The sequence below is a fragment of the Strigops habroptila genome, chromosome 5 (assembly GCF_004027225.2).
Source record: "Strigops habroptila isolate Jane chromosome 5, bStrHab1.2.pri, whole genome shotgun sequence".
Classification (NCBI taxonomy): Eukaryota; Metazoa; Chordata; class Aves; order Psittaciformes; family Psittacidae; genus Strigops; species Strigops habroptila.
This window is the reverse complement of record NC_044281.2, coordinates 82,687,119-82,709,483: the sequence shown is the minus strand read 5'-3', so window position 1 is coordinate 82,709,483 and position 22,365 is coordinate 82,687,119. Positions and strand designations below refer to the sequence as shown.

The following is a 22,365-nucleotide window of genomic DNA, read 5'->3' as shown; positions in this document are numbered from 1 at the left end:
AACAGCCATGGCCAGAAACTCTCATATTTCTCTGCAAAACCACAGCAAGTTATAAATGTAAATATGTGAACATGCAGACACACACAAACCTGTTTTAATAAATAATGTCTGCTGCTATTGTGCAGTGTGTGCTCTGCCAGTGTTTCCAAAACTGCGCCACACACAGGACATGGACAGATGGAAAGGCAGTGACCCCACGTGTGACTGTGTCCCCAGCACAAGAGGGACGTGGAGCTGTTGGAGTGAGTCCAGAGGAGGCCCCGGAGCTGCTGCGAGGGCTGGAGCAGCTCTGCTCTGGAGCCAGGCTGAGAGAGCTGGGCTGGGGCAGCCTGGAGAAGAGAAGGCTCCTGAAGGGGAGACCTTAGAGCAGCTCCAGTGCCTAAAGGGGCTCCAGGAAACCTGGAGAGGGGCTTTGGGCAAGGGCCTGTAGGGACAGGACAAGGGGAATGGCTTTAACCTGCCAGAGGGGAGACTGAGATGAGCTCTGAGGCAGAAGCTCTTCCCTGTGAGGGTGCTGAGGCGCTGGCACAGGGTGCCCAGAGAAGCTGTGGCTGCCCCATCCCTGGCAGTGTTCAAGGCCAGGTTGGACACAGGGGCTTGGAGCAACCTGCTCTAGTGGAAGGTGTCCCTGCCCGTGGCAGGGGTTGGAGCTGGATGAGCTTTGAGGTCCCTTCCAACACAAACCAGTCTGGGATTCTGTGATTCTTCCTTTTCATAGATGAGTGTCAGAGAAGCATCAATACACAGACATTTGCTCAAATACATGTCTCTTTATTCAGTGTTTTCAAAGATAAGTCTCAAGCCTACATGCTTGCAGGGTAAACTTCCCTAATGGCTGAGTAAGTCGAAGCCCTGGCACAAAGCCAGCAGCAAACAGGATGCTGAGAGTTTATCTGAAGTCATGAAAGTTCTGAAACATTTTCTGACTTTGGGGAACAATTTGTGACTTTTACTTTTGGGGCAGACTTTAGTCAGTCACCAGCAGGTTTCAGTGGCACAATCACCTCTCGGAGCCTTTGGCTCTCATTTCTAAATGCAGACTTTGAGACTTCATCCCTGAATTACCCATGTGACCTCTGGAGCTCCTTTGGTTTGTCCCATCTCTGAAGGGGATGTGGATCGCTGCCTGGTTCCAGCAGCAGAACAGCCTGTGGGAGGCTTGGGGTGATGCTCTCATCCATCCCGAGGCACTGCCGGTGGCTCCTGCTGGGATGCTGCTGGGATGCTCTGGCAGGGCAGAGACATGGCTCCTGCTGCGGGACGTTGCACGGTTCCTCCAGGCATTGCACTGGCCCCTGTACTGCAGCTGAGACACTGAAACACAGACACTGGGGTTACATGGAACCACAGAGAGGTGACACTCAGAGTTCGCTTCAGAACGTTTTGAAGGCATAAGCACCAAAGACATTGAAACTGAAGAGTCAGTGTTTTGCAAATGTACACCCCAATTCCCCCAGTCAGCAACAGGGACACCAGGAACTGGGAAGCCCTCAGTGCTTGATGGATGCAGCAGCGGCATTAGAGCAGGCTCGGGTGCTTGGGAATGCTGATGCCCACCAGTCCTGGTTGTGTACGAAGGGTTCATTTTGGATCAGGACATTTCCCTACTAACAGTGCCTGTGGGTGCCTGTTACTTTGCCGTGTGGAAATGTGGCACCGCCGTTAGGATTCCTGTGCCTCACTGGAAGTTGTGGCATTCACAGGGATTTATTCTGTTCTCTGGTGACACAGGGACGATGCCAGAGGTAGCCCACGCTTTGAAGCAGAGCGTGTCTGAGGAAACCTGGTTAGTTGTGAGCAGAAATTTGGCAGACCTGAAGGTATAGTTTAAATTGTTAAAGGAAAACTCAAGGTGTCACCAAACAATACAAAAGATTCACCTCAGACCAGACATCAAGATCCACATTAGATCAATGGACTTAAAATACAGGTGTCTATGGGGCTGTTCCCGTGTGGCCATGGTGCTACTGTACAGGATCGAGTGCCTGTGCTGGTGAGCATCAGACAGCCCAAGGCACAGGCACAGGGCAACAGCCACCGAGGGCTGCTGCAGGGAGGACACCAGCCACCTCACCCGGGCAGTGCTCAGCCTGCTCCTGCACACCACACAGCAGAGGGGAAGGGATCAAGGAGTGTTTTATTCCTATTTAAACAAGAGAACTCATTGTCTGCTTCTAATGGGGTTTTGTTAATAAGCTGCAATTTGGAGTGGAAATAGAGACTCATATAAAAATGTGCTAGAGTGGATAATCTGTGGGCCGAGAACTTTCACACAGGGCTGCAGTGACCGGCTCGCTTAGGGTGAGCGGCACCCCCAGCCCCAGCCCTGGATGGGGTCTGTGCCTGCAGGGTCTGGTGACACTTCCTTTCCACCTCCTTCTCCTCCACCACTGGGTACAGCCGCATCCTGGGGCGAGGGATGGTGCCCGTGAGACTGGGAGCCTGCAGAGCACCTCACCCGCCTCTGCCGGGGACCCGCAGGATGCAGAGCAGGAGGTGCGGGCCCGGGGATGTGTTCCTGCTGGGACAAGCCCTGGCACACAGACCAGCAGCACTCTTCCCGGTGCTGCTTTTCCCAGGCAGCTCCACTGAGGTGCCCAGGTCGGGGTGTCCCCCAGCGGGTCAGGAGAGGGATGGGGGTCCCTGCTGCAGGGTCTGATCACCCGTGCTAATGCACGTCTACCTGCTCGCGGGTAACACCCATCAACAAACACCCCATCATTCTGGGAATGGACGGGCGCTGGGTTTGCTTTTAATGCGAATTAATACCCAGTCTTCCCTTTTTCCTTAAAGTAATACATGGCATCAGCCCAAAAGCGTTTAAGTAACAGTATAAAGCCAAGTCAACCCATCTACAATGGAAAACCAGACATTATGCAGAAAGCTGGAGGGTTTCACACCAGAGTTGGGGAAATCTCATCGCTCTCAGCTTGTCACTCACACAGAATTAGGTTTTACACGTCAGACACGGTTCATGTCACACAAATGTGTAATTCCCTTTAGGGCCACTCACCCGAGCTGACAGCGGGTGCCAGAGGAGAGCACACACATATGTTGGTGTGCTGTGGTTACATGATTTCTGACCACAGTTCCTGATCTGTGTAAAAGCTGGTAGCGGAGGGAAACAGTTCAAATGACAATGTGCTGGCTTAGACTCACCAACCCCAGAACACGGTCAGGAAACACTTCCTTAGTTTCCCTAAGAGTCACTACATTAGAAGTCTTCATTTCCCCACGTTGTACATTTTGTCCCTGAATGTCAGTAAATACTGATAGCCTTTGTTTGTGACAGGTTTATGCAGAGCCTACCGCAAACCAGTCACTGCTTTTGCTGGAAGCAGAAGTGGGAACTGGAAGTTTTTCACGGTGACTAATGGCAAGTGTGCTTGAGGCTGCTTGTTAAACGCAGCATACAGGAACATGTGGGCTCTTCGGTTGTCTCCTCCCTTCTGCTGCTGGGATGTGCAAAACTAGTTTTTGACTTCCAGAAGCAGGGAGGTGCTGGCACTGAAGCAGTTAAAGCGCTGGGACACACATGCCCAGCAAGTGCATGTCTATTCTCACAAGAGAGAGGCAATGCAAATACACCAGCACTGTTTACACAATAGAGAAGGGAGGGGAATATCTCCACTATCAACCAGTAAGGTTTCCAGACAAAGAAGTCTTTTCTGTGGCGGTAATCCTCTTATGCCCCAGCCGTGTATAATTGACACTTCCCAATTACACCCCGACAGGAGCTCAGGGTTGTTTCTTGTTGAGCTGGTTTTCAAGCCAGCGTGCCAGCTTTCCACATTTTCCATTACTCCACACCTTACGTATTGCTAATGCCCCATAGGAAATTACACACGCTGTAATTAGGGCCTGTCCGCGCGGCTCCCCCCGCCCCGAGAATTCCTCTGCACTACTGAGGCATGAGCTCCTGCGCCGGGATCGGCTGTGCGCTCCCTGAGCCGGGATTTTCCACTTCCTCCCCAGCAGCTCTTGCTCAGTGACCTTGTTCTCAGTGATGATGTTCTTGCCACCCCAGCCCCTCCAGGCGCTCCGAGGCAAACGCAGAGCCTTTGGAGCAGAGCATCCTCCCCTGCTGCGCCAGGAGCAGGCGGCGTTCCAGGCTGGAGCTGTTCTGGCAGGGCAGGGCACCAGCGGTGGCATCCCCAGCACCAGGTCCTGCCTCAGCCCCGGCCTCGCTGGCCAGCAAGGCAGAAAATACAGATCAGAAACCATGAAAGCCATGACACGGGGACTTCTAATGGGCACCAGCTCCCAAGCACCTGCTTGTATCGGTTTCATAGAACCATAGAATCCTGGAATGGTTTGTGTTGGAAGGGACCTTAAAGCTCATCCATCTCCAACCCCTGCCACGGGCAGGGACACCTTCCACTAGAGCAGGTTGCTCCAAGCCCCTGTGTCCAACCTGGCCTTGAACACTGCCAGGGATGGGGCAGCCACAGCTTCTCTGGGAAAAGTCTGCCAGCGCCTCAGCACCCTCACTTTTGCATGAGAAGGGGGTTAGAAACATGAATGGGGGTTAAAACACATTATGAACCGTGCACTGCAGGACTGCCAGGGGCCAGCATCATCCCTAACCCGTGTGGCACAGTGAGCCCACAGCAATGGACCAGCAGCATCCCCAGCCAGTTGTGACTGCAGGAGGCTGCAGTGCAAGGCGCTGCCCCACAGCCACGCGGTGCCCGAGTGAAGGAACCAGGCTTTGTGTCACCCCGGCAATGTCCTGCTTCAGAAACAGAGACCAGGTTACAACGGTTCTGGCAAAGGTGCAGCTCTGTCCCTGCTATCCTGCTCCTGGGAGCTCACCCAGAGACCCGCACCCCTGCCCGGGTGCCTGTGCTGAGCACGGGGTGCTGCACGTGGCCATACTGGGGATGTTACACTCACAGGCTTTGGGCTTTTCCAGTGTTTTGGCTGCACTTCTGTACTCCAAGAGGGGGAAACAAGCATATGCAAGGGTATAAGCCCTTTTGCACTCTGTTAGGAGAGGGGTGCATCAGGCAGGGGGAAGCAGGGGACCCACCACACCTTTGGCTCTGCTGCTGCTCATGGCCCCAGTCTCCGCTGTTTCCCCACTCTCCTGGGCAGTCGGAATGAAGAGGTCTGGAGCCCAGGGGGATACACAGCATTGCACAGGGCAGCTTCTCCCTGCTCCAGCCACGGCAAAGGGAGAACGTGTGCTGAGAGGGTGGAAATGTGCTTTTATCTGTGTGTGTTACTGGTGGGTTCAATAAAGTCAGTGCCACTGAACTGGGAGAGAGCCCTCAGAGGTGTGTTGTGCTGTGAGCAGCCTGGAAACGAGCTCAGTCGGAACTGGCAAAAGGCACTGAATGGCTGATTCACCCCATTTCCAGCCCTGCACACGGAGCTGAGCTCTGCTTTCGTCGGGGCACTGACACACGTTCCTCTATCAGCAGCAGAAATCAAGGGGCTCGTTCCTGCTGAAGGCACTGTGCTGCTCTGTGTGCAACAGGCCCCTGTTGCCTTAAGGAGCCCGGGGTTTATTTTTAGACCCATTTATAAACCTCTCACTTTAATCTCTCCTTGTTTAATCTGGTTTTCACTCTCTTCTGACACTAGCAACAGGCAAAATAAAACTCAGGTTTAAAACCCAAACCCCAGTGACTGTTACTGAGCACAGCCAGAGCAAACGCAGGCGTGGGGGGCACTATTTATAGCTCAGATAAACAGGGCAGAGGTTTCGCTTAACGAAAGGAAATGGAAAAATAGAGCTGAGGCAGAGACCTTGGACACGTCGCCTTTGCCTGGGCTTGGAAAGGCTGCGGGTTCCTGGTGACCCTGCCAGCCCCGGCATGGGGACAGGGACCAGGTCCTGCAGTGTGGCTGGGATGGGGATGGGGACCAGGTCCTGCAGTGTGGCTGGGATGGGGATGGGGACAGGATGCTGCAGCCAGCGCCGGGCACCAGCCAGGGTCTCGGCAGTCGAGGACGTTCCTGACTTCACATAAATGCTGAGTGTGAATTTTGTTTCTGCCCTGGAGCTGGACTGGAGAGGAGAAGCGTGTCCTGCCCCAGCCTGCAGAGATTGCTGCTGCCTGACTCATGGGGCTTTCACCAGCCCTGGGCAGGGACCAGAGGCAGGATGCTCGGGGCACTGTTTGGCCAGACCAGAAGGAACAAAGCTGTTGATTCAGAAAATAAAACACATAGAGCACAGCTCTGTGTCACCTCAACTCTGAACAGCCCTCAATGCATTCAGTAGAACTGTTCCAGCTGAGCTTTCCAGGGAGAAGGAATACACAGCAAACACGTCTTAACCAGGGGTGTCCCTCAGGCTCTCAGCAAGGGAGTCTGGGGCGTGTACTGTATCCCCAGTTTTGCTGGGGCTGGATGCTATGGCAGAGTGGGGTCTGCTGAGCAGGGGCCATGGGGAGCAGCACTCAGCAGCCCCAGGCACAGCATGGCATGGCACAGCATGGCATGGCATGGCACAGCACAGTACAGCACAGCACAGCACAGCATGGCTCCGAGCAGGGAACACAGTTCTAACTGACAATAAGCCATTTTCCCAGCCCACCTGAAGCCAGCATGAATGGAGCCAGAGGGTTAATCCCTGAATTCCAGGCCCAGGGACCTGGGCTGTGCTAATTCTTTCCTGCAGGTTTGCTAATTTGATTTTTCTCTGCCTGAGACATCAAAGCTGAACCTCCAGAGGAGAACTTCCTGATCAGCAGAGAGGAAAGGAAATAACTTACTTAGTGGGAAGGATGTAGACGTACCAAAGGGAAACATTTCCATATTCTTTTTATAGCTACGAAAAGCAGCTTTAAAGAGAGCCCTCTAAAATCTATTTTTATTGCAAAGAAATGGAGCTTTGGGGCCCTTCCTTGCAGTCCTCTTGTTCTCTGTACCCATAGGCGAGAACACCGATGAGATGAGCTGAACTGGAACATCTTTTCCACATTCAAAATACTTTACAGTATTGATTGGAAGAGGAGGAAGGAAGCCAGGAAGAAACGAAGTGCTCATGGAGAGCGCAAAGCCAACCCTCAGGTTTAATCTCCTGAGCACTGAGTCAGCCCTGCAGTTTCTATGGGGGTCTGAGAACAGTTTTTGGACTCCTGAACTCCAGAGAAATCCAAGTGCTGACCCGCAGGATTCCATCGCTGGACACAAAACCCAGCCTGCAGAACCCAGCACAGTCTTGGCCAGACAAGTCTCCAGTGGAAACCACAACTAAGTTGTTTCATAAATGGTTAAAAAGGTTAAAAAGGTTAAAAATGTTAAAAATGTTAAAAAGCAGATCTATATGAGACTGTTTCCCTGCTCACAAACACCTGCCCCTCACTGTGGACATAACAGTCCAGACACTTGTTCTTGGGTCTTTCCACAATTATCCAACAACTCTTGCCTGGAGGAACGGCGGCTCCGGCGCCTGCCAGGACACTTCGGATGTGCTCCAGAACCTCAATTTTAGCACCAAGTAAAGCTCTCATCAGAGCCACAGGAAAGACAAAATAAAAAGCCCTGGGGCTTACCGGAGGACAGAAGTGGAGCCAAGCGGCTCATTACTGCATTGCCTCGCACCGGAGCCAGGCCGGATGCTGGAGCAGCATTCCCGTGGCTCCTTCCCCAGCTGGCCACGGCACAAAGCAGTAAAATCCATCAAATCTGCTTCCATCTGCGAGAGGTCAGAACGAGCCCGTTTTCCACGGCTTTCTGCTGTGGTTTATAGCCTCACATTTTATCCAACCCACTTAAAAGGCTGCTGCTGCTTCAGAAGCTGTCCTGCTGGCGGGGCAATCCCCGTGCTTTGGGCAGCATCTGGCACAGGGCTGTGCCCCCCTGGGGTACCCATCCCCTAGAATCACAGAACCAACCAGGCTGGAAGAGACCTTTAAGCTCGTCCAGTTCAACCATTCCCAGCACTGACAAGGCCACCACTAACCCATGGCACTGAGGCCTTGGCTACACGGTGTGTGAACACTTGCAGGGACGGTGCCTCCAGCCCTGCCCTGGGCAGCCTGTTCCAATGCCTGAGCACCCTCTGGGGAAGGAATTGTTCCTCAGCTCCATCTAAACCTCCCCTGGTGCAGCTTGAGGCCGTTTCCTCTTGTCCCATCCCTTGTTCCTTGGGAGCAGAGACCAGCCCCTCCTGGCTCCATCCTCCTGTCAGGCAGTTGCAGAGAGCGATAAGGTCCTCCCTGAACCTTCTCTTCTCCAGACTAAACCCCCCAGGTCCCTCAGCCGTTCCTCAGCAGACTCATGCATCCAGGATGATGCTTACAGGAAAGTCACACCAAATCTAATAGAGAATAAAACAATTTCCACAGCAGGAGGTTCTCCTGCATAGCGCTGGGTAGCTCAGCACAAAAAGGTGACACTCATTCCTGCTTGTTCTCCAGCAGTATCATCTCTGCTGCTTTTAATGGGATTTGAGACCAATTTCTCCAAGAACCCTAAGCTTCCTTTGCTATGCTGGCCAGGCTGGATGCTAATTCCAATCACAAAATGCAGCTGTATAAATTACACATTATTTAGTGACTCATAAGAACAACTGTTAATGGTGAGGGGTGGCTGAGAAAATAACTACACCCGAAATCCTGCGAACTGGGAACATCGCGGGACACTCCCTAAACAAATCCATCAGCCCGGAACGAATCCCAGCACCCCTGGCTATGGCTGAGGGTGGGTGGCAGTGGGCTCGGGCTGGGTGCTGGGTGCAGGGTCCATCCATGCCATGGGGCTAAGGCAGCAGCAGCACCAGGGACCCCGCAGGGACCCCGGGCTCTGTCCCCTCTGCAGTCGCAGAGCACCAGGAGCACTCCTGGCTGGAGGCACAAGGAATGTGTCGCTGTTTGGAGCCCAAAGTCTGTTTAATTTAGGAACGTTCATGGCACTCGCCCTGACCTGCAGCAGCTACAGCGCTCGGTAATGTGTGGGGATGTCACCAAGTGCAAGGACTCGGGTGCCCACGTGGCTGCACGAGCACAGTCTATTTGGTTTAGGGGCTGGCAGGGCAGGGCAGGGCTGGCCACCAGCCACGCCGGGAGGTTGCTGAATTCCAACACTCCCTTTTATCGACCAAAACTTCTCCAAAGGATAGGAGAGCTGGAACTTCGCCATGTGCCTCTGGGTGTCCCTCACGCATCGCACCGGGCAGCAACAGCGCGGTGCTAACATAACCCAAGAGGCCAAAGAGCTGAGGGGCTGTGAGGTGCCCTTTCAAACACCACCTCTTAGATTGCTGTCTTTAAAGTGAGTATCTCCATTGAGGTGATGAGGCTGTGCTAAAGAACCCTTCCCTGAGGGGTCTCACGATGTTCTTCCCTCCGCAGCTCCAGCCTGGCCTCGTGCCTGCGCTCGGAGCGAGCACTGCACATTTCACTGGCTCCTGGGAAGGCATTTCCTAGGGAATGTGAAGCCAAACCTCTGCCCCGGCACCAGGAGCGGCCCTGAGCCACTGGGCCAGCCACGGCTGAGCATCACCGGGGAAAGGCAACGGGAGGCAGTGATGATAGCTGGGGATGCTGCAGAAAGGCCACACACAGCTGTGTTTGTTTGCATGGGGTGGGAGCACTCACTGGAGCAATTCTGCGCTTTAACATCTCTGCTTCAGCCTCAGAACCATTCTGAGCCGGTAGCTTTGCCCTATTTCCTCCTCAAGGAGCACACTCCTCTCCTTTGGGACATCCCATCCCACACTCGATGGATTAGATGAAAAGCAGCAGCCGCACCATGGACCAGGAGAGCACATTTGCTTTGGTTTCACCTCAACCTCCCTTCCCAAAAGGTGTTTTCAAGTGCCACAGAGATTTTTGGCATACCAAGCTATAATTTCCTATGTACAGGTTGGGAACTTTTATAGCTGCTCGGGGAATAGGATGGCCTGAGGACAGAACCAGAGAGCAAATCCATGCTTTTTTGGTAACAAAAACAATGACTTCACTAGAGCTGCAGCACACCATCTCTTCCCCTGCTGGGAAAGCACTGCTCAGGCTCCAGCTACTTCCTGAGTAAGCAAAAATAAGCATGTCCAGCACAGGAGCAGGCTCAGGACATGGGGGAGGATGTTTCCTCCATGCAGGTGCAGAGGCTGCTCCGGGATGCACTCAGCAGTGCAGCGGTTCCCAGACAGTAAATACATGGAGCTGAGCGACCAGAAATAACCAGGTTGGGTTTCTTCCTTTTTCTCATTTCACTCACACCCAAAAGCAGCACCACAGCTGCCTTCCCTGGTCTTTAACCTATGCTTTCACCAAGGATCAGCTGCGTTTCCCAAGTGAGCCTGTGAGCTGAGCTGCCTGAGTGAGAAGAGATGACAGTGAGCCTCAGCTCCCTCCTGTCCTGCTCCCATCTCCTGCTCATCATCTGAGCAAAGCCCCTGTGTCCAACCTGGCCTTGAACACTGCCAGGGATGGGGCAGCCACAGCTTCTCTGGGCACCCTGTGCCAGCGCCTCAGCACCCTCACAGGGAAGAGCTTCTGCCTCAGAGCTCAGCTCAATCTCCCCTCTGGCAGGTTAAAGCCATTAATAACTGGCTGGAGCTTGCATAGCCACAGATGCTATAAATGGACACAAAATGATCCAGCCAAAGGTTCTCTTTTCATTTTAGCCAACCTATTTGTTTAAATCTTCCACATAAGTGAACTCCAGAGAGATACGATATTCTGTGAGAAGAACATTTCTTCTCTCAGTTCTACATGTACCGACCTTTCCATTTCTACTTGGCCTCTTGAAAACACAGCTGTTAATTATCATTATTATCACTGGCTCGTAGACAAAGTCCTCCAATTTAAGCATTGAATTTAACCGAGAAAGAGTAACTCAAAACCTTGGAAAATTACATGGAGGATCTGCAGTGTGACTCGTCATGACTTACACAAAAAATCTACCTAAAAACACGTTATACTCTCTTAGCTTCTTTTGATCTTTTAATCCAGTTGATTTGTCCTTGGAAATCAACACCCCACAAAGAACATACAGTTTATTCTCTGTGTCTAACAAAGAATCTGTGAATAAAAATAATTATCAGGACCATCAGCCAGGTGGAGAATTCTGTTCATTTTGTCTCTGCAGTGAAAGGTGAAGTATCAAACACGTGCAGATACACGAGAAATTCACCTCTGCAATGGTTAATCCTCTTCAGTGGTGGATTTACGTGCGAGAGAACTGTCAAGGGCACTGTTGGTGTAATTGCCCAGTGCTGACCCCAAGGACACAAAGCACATTCTTTGCCTATATTGTATTTGCAGCCCAATAACAAAACCTGCCCTTGGGGTCTATCATCAGCGAACGCTTGGCAGCACAAGTACTTCAGGTCTCAAGGCCAGGTTGGACACAGGGGCTTGGAGCAACCTGCTCTAGCGGAAGGTGTCCCTGCCCGTGGCAGGGGGCTGGAACTCTATGAGCTTTAAGGTCCCTCCCAACAGGGCCCAGGGTGGGTTTTGAGCGTGGGTCTTGTGCTGGAATCACAAGGCTGATGGTGGTGTGGTCCGAGGTGGACTCACGCCCCAGTGGAGCGATGCTGGGGTGAGGGCCTGAGATCTCCCCAGAGGGAGCCAGGAGGAGATGGCTGAGCTGGCGACTTCCCCAGACAGAGCCTGGAGCTCCCCTCTGATGGGACCCTCGCGGCCACCCCTCCAATATTTATGGGTTACTCTTATATGTGAGGTATATTCACAGCTTGGCACACAGAGGCTCCACGCTGAACATGTCCAAACACACATGTCCTAAAGGGAGCCTGGAGGGTGGTCACGTACACTGCAGCATATGGGACCTGGTGCGTTTCCCATCTGTTTACACAGTTTACCAGTATAGAAAATTAATCATAAGGAAAGCAAACACTGCAGCTCACATTCCCTGCACTGCTGAGCGTGATGGCTCTCCTGCCTTTTATTGCTAGAAAAATCCTTCTTTTGATGTCCTTTGAAAGTATGTGCTTTGAACTGCAGTGTTTTCCCTAACAGCACTGCTGGGATCACGCTCCTAACATCTGAGAAACAGGAGCTTTAATTTCAGGCTGCAAGGGAAGCTTTCATTGCAAATCGATGGGATTTAAGCAAGAGATACCTGGAAGCTATCTAGTAAAGATCAAGGTCTGCAGTCCCCTAAGGCTCCCCCCAAGCTTTCAGTGCTCTCACACACCTCAGCAGATCTGCAGCATTTAGAAATAGCTGTTGCTGCCACTGAAAATACAAACCACAGCATGTTTGGCCATAGCATCCACACAGCTAAATATAACACCTGACGGAAAACAGCAACAAGCAAGGTGGTTATGGCATGGGATAAAACCAAGAGACAAATAAACCCTGCCCATAAATACATAAACAAGAAAATAAAAGGTGTCCACTTTCCTTCCCCAGCTCTCCCAGGCTGATTCAGAACAGCTATTTCTGTGTGTGACTCTGGAGTCTGCAGGGAAAACAAAGCAGCGATGGGGCGAGCCAGGCCCCGTGCCCGGCCGTGCTGCCCCATCACTCGCCGCTGCTCCCGTCTCCATTGCTCGGCTCTGCTGGCAGGGAAAGCAAACACACAGGACACGGAGCGTGGGGCACTGAGTGACCCCCAGAGCCTTGCCGAGGGTGAGGGGACCCGTGGGCACTGAGGGACCCTCCACCCCCTGCTTTGGGAAATGAAGCACAGAGTGTGCAGGGGGCTGGGGAGCTCGGGATGGGGGGACCGGCCAGTGCCACGTGTGTGCTCACAGCATGAGTGTGCAGGGAAAGCTTCTCCTTTGGGACCTGGCTCCGGGGCAGTCGTCCAAGAGAACATGAGCAGTAACATGTGGAAGGGACATTAAAGCTCCTCCAGTTCCAACCCCTGCCACGGGCAGGGACACCTTCCACTAGAGCAGGTTGCTCCAAGCCCCTGTGTCCAACCTGGCCTTGAACACTGCCAGGGATGGGGCAGCCACAGCTTCTCTGGGCACCCTGTGCCAGCGCCTCAGCACCCTCACAGGGAAGAGCTTCTGCCTCAGAGCTCATCTCAATCTCCCCTCTGGCAGGTTAAAGCCATTCCCCTTGGCCTGTCCCTACAGGCCCTTGCCCAAAGCCCCTCTCCAGGTTTCCTGGAGCCCCTTTAGGCACTGGAGCTGCTCTAAGGTCTCCCTTCAGGAGCCTTCTCTTCTCCAGGCTGCCCCAGCCCAGCTCTCTCAGCCTGGCTCCAGAGCAGAGCTGCTCCAGCCCTCGCAGCAGCTCCATGGCCTCCTCTGGCCTCGCTCCAGCAGGAATGGTGACTTGTCACCAACCTTTTCCTGAGCACGGACCGAGCAGGCCCCAGTGCAGGAGTTGTTTCTCCCTGGGCTGCACTTTCAGAGCTGTCAAACCTTGCACAAAACACTTGCTCCTCCCAAATGGTTTTAAGGCACTGCAGCACAATAGGTGCTAACAAAAGGCAAAGTGATCAAACAATGTGGCTATAAATCCCTTCTGCTCAGCTTTCATCCCCTGTCACAATTACTGATGTGTTCTTACCCTGAGTTCCTGGACAGATGAAACCTCAACATTAATGGAAAAAAAACAAGCAGGGAAAAAAGAAAAGCAACAGAAAATAAAAAAATCCCGAACTCTGGAGATGCATCATCCAGAAGCCAAACAAGCACATGCCCATTTCCACCCCCCTGTCAGTGTACTGCTCACGTCCAAGCAGCGGAAGCCCCAGGCCCCCAGACACAGCATGCCACCTTCGGGGAGGGCACTGGAGCTCTGTGACCCACCGCTTGCTTGGAGAGGAAAACCACCTCCCTTCCAAAGCAGACGATAAGCCACTGCTTGGCTTCTTTTAGAGTAAATGTTTGGGTTGCTGATGTGTAGAAATGTCTTTGTTTTTCCCCCAATTCCTTTTCTTAAGCCCAAGAAATGTGCTTATCAGTGCTGATAGGGAGGACAACCAATACATCAATTGCCAGGCATGCATCACCCACCAGATTCAGCTCCAATGGAGATCAATCCTTACATCGGTTCTAATTTTCATGAAATTCTCCTTTATTGACTCAAAGAACTAAAGAGAGTGGAATTCCCTCCCGTGGACACATCCCAGCAAAGGTTTCCAGGCCAAGCCAAAGCAGAAGCACAGGCCTTGGTAGACAGCATGTCCCTGCTGTAAGGAAGCATTCAATGCAGTTGAGTTATCAGAGAATCTCACATCAAACTCAATCTCTGATTTTAAACGTTAGCCATTAATAACAATGATATTTTCAAGCACAATTTCCTTTTCTATATAGACGTATCTCTACTCCGCACTGTATTAACTCAGTTGCACCAGTTCACTCTTCTTACAAACAAAGCACCAGTAAACCACCTACTCCTGGGAGATGATGATCTGTGTCTGACGGTATCAGGGTGGGTGCTGCCAGCAGACCCCCTTGCTTCACGGTAGTTGTGCTACAGAGGAAGGACAAGGGTTCTGCTGGGGCCAACTCCTGCACCAGTCGAGTCGTTATTAAAGTCAGGAGTTTGTGTGAGGAAACATCTCGCCCATCACCTCACACCACAAACCACCTGAGCTCCTTCAGCGAGTCAGGAACTCGGGGTGATGTGTGCCCGGAGGGGTCTCTGCTGCAAACCCCGGGATGCATCTTCCCACCGCGAGTGGTGCAAGCGCCCCAATGCCCCATTCCCATGGGCACCACTTGACTCCCACCAGCCACCCCCCCACCCCCTTCCCCTCTTTCACGCACTCGGCTGCGCTCAGGTCAGGCTGACAAGACTTGTCTGTGCTTCTGCGGTGCCTGCAGAGGTTAAAGCCAGTGGGAGCAGACTCTGCTCCAGTCAGGGTGAGGTCTGGCTGCTCTGGGAGGTGAGCAGCCAGGAGAGCCCAGCGCCGCACCTTGGCGTGACTCAGCAGAGCTGAGCACAACCACCGCTGCTCTGTCCTCATGTGCAGCCCCATGTGCCACAGGGGTGCTCTAAAGCACGCAGATGTCCTGGGGTACCACCAACCATCACCCCCAAGGGACTCGGACTGACAGGACCCAGCTATGGGGTGTCATGCAGGAACACCATGGATGGGCAGCTCCAGCTGGGCAGAGAAAAACACACTCATTGCATTAGCACTGAGGCTGAAAACCAAAGCCAGGCTCAGAAACCCTGGTTCTCCTCCACATCCTGCTCGGGGGCTGGCCCTGCAGCCAGCACACGGCAGTGCTGGTATCACGTGCCATGCCAAGCTGCTTGTAACTGCTCTTCTGTCATGCTGCAGTTTGTAAACCCTGTGGACAGCCAACTTCTGGGCTACATTCAACTGTGCGCTCATTAAACACTGCTGCAAGAGCTCATTAGGGAGCACGTGTGCCCCTGGTTGCTGCACAGAGAGCACGTGTGGCTGTGGGTGATGCTGACCTGTCTCAGGGATGGCTATGGGTGACGCTGACCTGGCCCAGGGATGGCTGTGGGTGATGCTGACCTGGCCCAAGGATGGCTGTGGGTGACGCTGACCTGGCCCAAGGATGGCTGTGGGTGACACTGACCTGGCCCAGGGATGGCTGTGGGTGACGCTGACCTGTCCTGGGATGTGCTGAGCGCCCCTGGAGGCCGCACAAGGGCCACAGGGGCAGCCGCCCCACGGAGCTGTGCAGCCAGTGCGGGTATTCCCAGGGGAAAACCTGCTTGTGGAGCTCCTGCCCGGCTCTGTTCCCCAGCTTCCTGTGCTGTGCCCGCTCCAGCTGAGAGCAGCTGGGTAACTGCGCCAGTGACCTGCTCCTCGCACTGCCTGTGCCAAAGCAAGATCAGCACCACAACCAAACCCGAGAGCAGGGGCATAGAGCCCATAGAGCAGGTAACAGGCCATCCCCATCACTAGTTGTCTGAGCTCCATCGGTGGGGCTCAGAGGAGCCCTTGGGAGCTCACAAGGCCAGATTATACCAAAGCAAGAGGATTTCCAACCAAGGCACATCAGGAGGATGTCCTGGCAGCAGCTTATGTGCCTTAATCTGCCTTGCTCGTCAGCACGCCCCACCTCATTACAGGCAGAGCAATCCTGAGGCAGGCAGGAGCTGGAAGGGGACGTTTCCTTCCTGTTTAACTGTGACCCCTTTCCATCAACCAGCACCGCCTGTAGTCACTGAGTCCATCACAGGCAGTGCCCCTACGTCAGTACTTTGGAGCACTCCAGCTAGAGATGCAGTACGCAGACCAGTACAGGAGCACAGCATCACACTGTATGCTGGGGGAAGAGGGGACAAAAGGGGTGAAAGAAATAGCAGTACAAGAAGGGCAGGAACATTGTGCTCCAAATAACAGAGTTTTCTGATTGGGACCTCCACAGTTTGGGGGCTGAGGTAAAGCTTCAGCTGCTACAGCCGCGCTTTTGAACTCCTGATGCTACACATACATATATAGTGTCCATGCATATTTTCCAGGTTACTGGAGAATCACCCTAAACCATCCCATCCTGTCCATGCCAGCCCACCCTGTCCATGCCAGCCTTGGACCCTCCCCGTGCACCCGTGAATCACTGCGGATGACCATGTCCAAGCCTGCCTCAGGGCAGCTCTGGCAGCTGGGAAGCAGGCAGCTTCCAGCCCGTTTCTTGTAGTGATTTACTGAAGGTGACTGCTCTTTTCAGGAACCGTGACTTAACCCCCTGTGATTTATGGCAGCTCCACCGTGCTCCCGTCACGCACGGATGGCATCCAGCGGGGTTTGGCTGCCGGCCCCGCGCAGGAGCCGGTGGCACGAGAGCCGCAGCGGGGCGGGCCCAGGCCGTGCTGCACGTGGAGCAGCGGCTTGCAGTATCACTTACATGCTGACCAAGCAACAGCAGCTATATTTAGTTCTCCCTCATGCCCTCTCTGAGGAAGCGTCAGCTTTCCCCGCGCTGCCATGGGCTGACCACGATCGACTGACCCTGCCAGCGCTTGGGTTTGTCACATCCCATCTGCAGCCCTGCGGGAAGAGGGCTCCTCGTGCAGTTGCTTTGGTGTCATGGTAAAACCAGAGGTGCAACGAGAACCCCCGCAGCCCTCCCTGCAAACAGCAGCTTCCACAGCAAAACGCAGACAGCGTTCTGCAGTCTGTGGCTGGTCTCTATATCGCTGCAGCAAGGGGGGAGCTCCCTCTGCTCACCCCTCAGGACATGTCATGGGAACAGCACTGCTGCTGCTGCTCATTTCAACATCTCGCTGCGTCCTTCCCCAGCACCCTGAAGCAGTTCTGAAGCACTTTCTGCTTCAGAAAGAGACCTTCACTTTGATGGGAGGGTGGCAGAAGGAGCTCTCAGAGGCACAAACAGCATTTCACAGTCTAACTCCTGCTGAGGACTTAAAAGATAAAAGCACCTCGAATCACACCCAGAGTGCAGGTAGGAATGAACCTGCCAAGTGAGCCTCTCCCATCACCAGTGTTTGTGGCATCCGTAAAGCCAGGGCTCCGCTCACCACACGGCTCCTGTTCATGAGGACACACGGAATCCTCATGGAAATAACCCATCACCCCAGGCCGGGCTGACCCAGAGGAGGAGGAGAGGGCGCACAGAGGCTCGGCTAACACGAGCAGCCCCATGCCCCATGACAGCCCTCCTGCTCTGGAACATCGGCTCTAACTACGCGCAAGGTTACGCTGGCTGCTGTAGTGAGGAGCTGATCAAGGAGTGATTTATTCCCACCATGAATAAATGAGGTTATTGCTCACGGGAGCAGCAGACGATTCCTTTTTCCTTCTCTGCTCCTGGCTGACTGCATCACAGCTGCAGCTGGGCTGGCCGAGGGTGAGGCTGTTAGATTGACCCTGCACAGATGAGGAGCTTCATTTGTCAGGTATCCCGCTGGCACCAACACTGGCCAAAGGCACAGACTTAACCACAACAGCAGCTAAAAGGGTGTCCCATTAAAACTTCTGGTCTGCAGCAGCTGGGGTTGGTGTGCTGGGGCTTGGCCCATTGATCCCTGCCACCCACAGGGCTCCCTCCGCATTGCCTGGCTCAGTTTGCCCTTCAGCAGGAAGGTCTGGGTGATCCGGCCATCTCCAAGGGCTTTGTGTGTTCGAACTGGAAAAGCAAAGGAACCATCACCTGCCTCTGAGCAAGGCAGCTCTCCACAGAGCGAGCCTGTACCCACACATGGAGAGGGTGAATGCCCATCAGCTTCTGAAGGGCTCTTCTGAGAGGGTTGGGCCTAAGAACTGAATCCATTTTGAAAGGTTTTCAGTGTAATGCATTGATTTGCTGTTCTCCTTCAAGTCTGCTGTCCTTATCACATAACGAGCCTTGAACATATTACAAATAGCTGCCCAATTAATATATTGAATCACGGAATCCCAGGCTGGTTTGGGCTGGAAGGGACCTCAAAGCTCATCCAGCTCCAACCCCTGCCACGGGCAGGGACACCTTCCACTAGAGCAGGTTGCTCCAAGCCCCTGTGTCCAACCTGGCCTTGAACACTGCCAGGGATGGGGCAGCCACAGCTTCTCTGGGCACCCTGTGCCAGCGCCTCAGCACCCTCACAGGGAAGAGCTTCTGCCTCAGAGCTCATCTCAGCCTCCCCTCTGGCAGGTTAAAGCCATTCCCCTTGGCCTGGCCCTACATCCCTTGTCCAAAGCCCCTCCCCTTCACATGCTGGGATCTCCTCTTGGGATGCTCAGCACCCGCAGCGAGGCACCGGGCAAAGCAGCAACTGCTGTGACCCCACCACAAAGCCACCCAGCTCCTGCAGCTGGGTCAGCTCTGACCTGCTCCTCCACCACCTCCCACGTCCCACCACTGTCAGACCTTCTCTACTGGGGCTTTGGCAGCAAATGAGTGAAGCCAGAGAGGGTGAAATCACCCAGGTACAGGGAGATCAGCTCCACACGTCCCACCTCGAGCAGCCAGCCCTGTCTGGATGCTCCGCCCAAGACAACTGCAGATAAAGGCGATCAAGCTATTGCTGGTGTTTGCAATTGAGTTAGCAAGACCTAAGAAATGCAATTAAAAAGCCAAAACAAAATGCCTGAACCCAAAAATTTCTAGTAGATAAACAATTCATTTATCTCCTTTTAGTAGCAGGTCTGAATTGCCGCAGTAACAGGCTCCCTGGGCCTGTCTGGCTTTCAAGTTCTGCTGCAAACTATCGACGTAAGTGGCACTTTCTTCTTCTTCAAGCATTTCTGCAGCAGTGCATTAGTGATTTGATTACTTAGTGCTGTATTTTAAGTCAATCGAGTGAGACGGGAGGTAAGCTGCTGCCGTAGGCACTAATACCATTTCTGCAAGGCTGCAGAACCGCTTTCCCATCTCATGGAGACAGGTCATTCATCAGGAGATCCTCACGGAGCCTGGCAGCGCTGTGCTGTAGGTGTGAGCAGACCCAGCCCTGCTGAAGCTGCTCTGGGCTCTGGTACAAGGAGCAGGAGCCCGGAGCCGAGCCTGCGCTGGCACCAGAGACAATGCTCCTTCCAGCCCGGCAGCGGATGTGAGCTGCAGAGCAGCGTCTTGGCGCAGGAAGGGAACACAATCGGTCAGGAATGTGCTCCTTGTTTTGTTCCCGCTGCACGACCCCTCTTCAGTTTCTCCAGAGCTCCACACCTTCGGTTATGGCAGGTCACCAGCCCTTCCCCTTCCCTTCCCCTTCCCAGGCACTCGGCTGCGTGACTTCACAGCCTCTACTTTGTTCCTGCCTGTCGCTTCCTCGCTGGGCTCTCCTCCATCTGTCACTGCCACGGCTTTCCCTTAACAGTCACATGCTGGTGGGGCTGGTGAGGTCCATCAGAGCTGTAGAAGGGAGATATGGACACGTCAACTGCTCTGGAAGCACCTCCCACAGCACCTTCCAGGTCCAGCTTCAGTTGAGACCATCAGGAACAGGAGTCTGGGAAGTGTCCAAGGCCAGGTTGGACACAGGGGCTTGGAGCAACCTGCTCTAGTGGAAGGTGTCCCTGCCTGTGGCAGGGGGTTGGAACTGGATGAGCTTTAAGGTCCCTCCCAATCCAAACCAGTCTGGGATTCTGCGATTCCATGATTTCAGGGTGAAACAGGTCTGGATTTTTCTTCTGCAGCAGATACAAAGTACTTCTAAAATGAATTATTATTGTACCCATAAATTCCCAGAGATTGGAAGTCTTGACTTCTGGCCATGGCCACTCATTCCCTCACACAGAGAACCAGAGGTCCCATTTTGCAGTGACGGATCATGTGTACGGGCAGCACTGGCAAACAGCAGTTCTGTTTGCTGACTTGTAGCAAAGGGAAAAACCCAAAGCCCTGCACAAAAAATGCTTTCCTCAACAGAATGCTTTTCCATGCTTCCCAGAGAGGGTCACAATGAAGGGAACGCTGGTGCTGCCACCCAAAAAAGAGCATCCATCACTGTTGTGCAAGCAACCGATCCTACCTGCCTGATCGTAACTAATCCCCAGCATCTGTAAGGAGGGGGGGGAGGGGGCAGGGAGGAACACGTTAATTACAGCTAATAATTAATATCTGTGATGGGAAGAACAGTTTAACCTTGAATAAGGATGAATTAGATATAGGCACAAAGCTGCCCCTGGTGAGAGCAGCGGCAGGTCCCCATCACAGACCCTTTCAAGGAAGGTTGGGTTGGGACCAGGCAGAGCCAACAGCAAAGATGAGCACATCATGGAGCAGGTTTAGTTAAGCCAAGCTTTAGCCTTCCCCCTGCAGTGTGTACGGAGGAGGGGACACCAGCTCCACATCAGCTGCTCTTCCCTGCAGACATGGTGCTGCTGGTGCAGCATCTCCCGCAGCATCTCTGCAGCCCGAGCAGCACGGGCCTTGTGCAGGGCAGGATGGGTGTCCCCACGCAGGGACCGGGGGTCCCATGTCTCACCACCCTCTGTACTGCACTGCACAGCCAAACCTGGCTCCCCCGGGAAGCCTGGTGCCGATCCTTCGCAGCACAGCAGCCCGATGTGGAGCCAGTGAAAGCAGTATGCAGCACAGGGGAACGTCTGAGCCAGGCCCTTGCACCTGAGTCGTCCCTGAGGAAAGTCACGATCTTCGTCTCTGAATCATCAAATCACAGAACCAAACAGTTGGAAAAGAGCTTTAAGCTCATCCAGTCCAACTGTTCCCAGCACTGCCAAGGCCAGCCCTAGCCCATGGCACTGAGGCCTTGGCTACACGGGGTGTGAACATGACTCCATCACTTCCATCTCAGTGCATCCGCCTCAGTGCATCCCCCATCACCTCCAGCCATAGCACCTGTGCCCAGCAGGGACCACACGTGGAGAGGGTCACATCTCACACCATCGCAGCCACTGCTCCGAGCTCTGCCTCCCTGGGCAGGGATGCTCAGTGGAGGGGCAATAGCCAGTGCTGGTCCCCATCAGCACAGCGCTGCCGCTGTGTCTGCCCGCAGGCTGCCAACACCCGTCTGCAGCACCCCGCTGAAGAAGAGCTGCTGGCTCATGGCACCCAACCTGCAAACCCCCTCACTCACCCTGTGCCAGTGCCCGGGCTCCGCTGTGGGGGGACACACTGACCTGGAGGCGCAGGCAGCATCAGAGGGGATGAAACTGGGAAGAACTGGAGTTACAAATTGGATGCCCTGTGAGGAGAGGTTTGCACATGGGGGCTGTGGAGTTTCTTTCCCACCAAGTATCAATGTGTAAGCGGGAAGTTGTGTTAGTGCAGCTCTTACGGCCAGTTGTAAGGCACTCCAGGGACCGCATTATATTGAACAACCTTTTTTCCTTTAATTTAAAAGATGTTTCCAGCAGGAGGAAACAGACAGAAATTTCATAGACAGAAATGTGAACCAGATGTTTCCAAAGGCAATTCCTGCCCAGGCCCGCACTCCTGTTCCTTGAAACTGCTGCAATTGTCATACCAAGAGACGTGTCAGTGCAGGATGGGGCTCCGGGGGCCCCGGGCAGGGAACCCACAGGGATCCAGGGAAAGCCCAGGCGCCCCTCATACACCAGTGAACATGCAGATACAGGAGGAGCTGCCAGCACCACGTGTGTCAACAACATCTCAGAGTCCCTCACATGAACCTACTGAGCAACTACGGACAGAAACCAGCCAAGAGACAAGAATCAAAGTGATGATCACTCAGTTTTCATGTGGAGAAAGGTGAAGAGTGGAAATGTAACACTTAAATACTGAAATGGGAGGAAACCAGGCCAGTAAAACGACCCTCAAATGTGTTTAGTGTCATGAACTCCACATCACAAGGTGAGGCGCTGGCACAGGGTGCCCAGAGAAGCTGTGGCTGCCCCATCCCTGGCAGTGTTCAAGGCCAGGTTGGACACAGGGGCTTGGAGCAACCTGCTCTAGTGGAAGGTGACCCTGCCCGTGGCAGGGGGTTGGAGCTGGGTGAGCTTTAAGGCCCCTTCCAACACAAACCAGTCTGGGATTCTGGGATTCTATGACCTGGTGTTACTGTCCCCACGCTGGGTCTATCAGCAACAGCTCAGCCCCATCCCAGCCATCACCAGTGGCAGGGGCCACGCACACTG

The 22,365-nt window shown here is 53.7% G+C and overlaps 1 protein-coding gene across 1 annotated transcript in view; it reads right to left on the bottom strand.

Annotated features, from left to right (window-relative positions):
• Positions 1-755: 755 nt before the first annotated feature.
• The window catches only part of PWWP2B (PWWP domain containing 2B), a 44,944-nt gene continuing 23,334 nt past the window's right edge, over positions 756-22,365 (bottom strand). The window contains exon 3 of the mRNA XM_030487803.1: positions 756-1,314. The gene's annotated coding sequence lies outside the window, so the exon portion shown is untranslated. The remainder of the gene's footprint in view (positions 1,315-22,365) is intronic.